This window comes from Gossypium arboreum, chromosome 10 (assembly GCF_025698485.1).
Source record: "Gossypium arboreum isolate Shixiya-1 chromosome 10, ASM2569848v2, whole genome shotgun sequence".
In the NCBI taxonomy this organism is placed as follows: Eukaryota; Viridiplantae; Streptophyta; class Magnoliopsida; order Malvales; family Malvaceae; genus Gossypium; species Gossypium arboreum.
Genome location: NC_069079.1, coordinates 17,812,551 through 17,814,503, shown reverse-complemented (window position 1 = coordinate 17,814,503; position 1,953 = coordinate 17,812,551).

Sequence of the window (1,953 nt, the reverse complement as noted above, 5' to 3'; positions counted from 1 at the left end):
AGTTTAGTAAAAGTGAGTTTTGGCTTCGTGAAGTCAGATTTTTGAGTCACATTGTCTCGAGTGATGGCATTAGGGTTGACCCTAGCAAGGTTTCTGCTATTGTTGAATGGAAACCACCAAAGAATGTGACCGAGGTTAGAAGCTTTTTGGGTTTGGCTGGTTATTACAAACGATTTGTAAAGGACTTCCATAGTTGCTACTCCCATGACGAAGTTATTGCAAAAAAAAGTTAAGTTTGAATGGTCGGATAAGTGTCAGCAGAGTTTCGAGAAGTTAAAGAAGTTGTTGACTGAGGCTCCAGTATTAGTACAAACCGAGTCAGGAAAAGAGTTCGTGGTTTATAGCGATGTTTCTCTAAATGGCTTGAGATGCGTACTTATGCAGGAAGGCAAGTTATAGCTTATGCCTTGAGACAATTGAAATATCATGAGAAGAATTATCCGACACATGACCTAGAGTTGGCCGCCATAGTGTTTGCCTTGAAGATCTAGTGACATTATTTGTTCGGAGAGATATACAATGTATACACCAATCACAAAAGTCTTAAGTACATGATGACTCAAAAGGATTTAAATCTGAGACAATGGAGGTGGTTAGAATTATTAAAAGATTATCAGTTGATTATCGACTACCATCCGGGAAAGGAGAACGAGGTCGTCGATGCATTAAGTAGAAAATCATTATTTACACTGAGAGCAACAAACGCCCAATTGGCCTTGTCAGAGGATGGTTCAATTCTAGCTGAGTTAAAAGCTAAACCAACATTTCTTCAAGAAATTTGTGAAGTTCAGATGAGTGACAGTGAATTGTTAGCCAAGAGAACTCAATGTGAATCGGGTGCTGAATCAGATTTTCAGATTGATTCCGATGGTTGCTTGAAGTTTCGGGATAGGATTTGTGTTCCTAAGGATACCGAGTTGATTTAGAAAATTTTAATTGAGGTACATAGCGGTTGTTTGTCGGTACACCCCGGAAGTACAAAAATGTACAATGATTTGAAGGAAATGTATTAGTGGCCGGGGATGAAAAGAGACATTTCGGAGTTTGTATCAAAATGTTTAGTGTGCCAACAAGTGAAAGCCGAACACCAAGTACCTTCGAGTTTACTTTAGCTTATCATGGTCCTCGAGTGGAAGTGGGATCGGATTACTATGGATTTTGTGACGGGTTTGCCGATAACTCCGAGGAAGAAAGATGACGTATGGGTTATGGTTGATCGACTGACGAAGTTGGCTTACTTTATCCCGGTGTGAACAGACTTCTCACTTGATAAGCTAGTCGACTTGTACATTTTCGAGATTATGAGACTTCATGGAGTGCCCTTGTTAATTATTTTAGACAGTGACCCAAGGTTTACTTCGAGGTTTTGGAAGAAGTTGCAAGAAGCTTTAGGGACAAAGTTGAATTTTAGCACAGTCCGTAAACTGACGGTCAGTCAGAGAGAGTAATTCAAACCCTTGAGGATATGTTGCGTTTTTGTGTCCTGGAGTTCCAAGGCAGTTGGGAGAAGTATCTACTGCTGGTTGTATTTTCTTATAACAATAGCTATTAGTCGAGTTTGAAAATGGCACTTTAAGAAGCCTTGTATGAGCGTAAGTGCCGAACGCCCTTGTATTGGACCAAGCTTAGAAAGAATCGAATTCACGGGGTTTACTTAATAAAGGAGACTGAAGAAAAAGTTAAAGTGATTCGTGATTGTTTAAAGGTAGCTTCGGATAGACAAAAATCCTACGCGGATTTGAAACGAAAGGAAACCGAATTTCAGGTTAGTGACAAAGTATTTTTGAGAGTGTCTCCTTGGAAAATGGTTATCTGATTTGGTAAAAAAGGTAAATTGAGTCCGCGTTTTATCAGACCTTATGAGGTGATAGAGAAAATAAGACCAGTAGCTTATCGGTTAGCCTTACCATCAGAATCGGAAAAGATCCACGACTTGTCCATGTGTCCATGTCA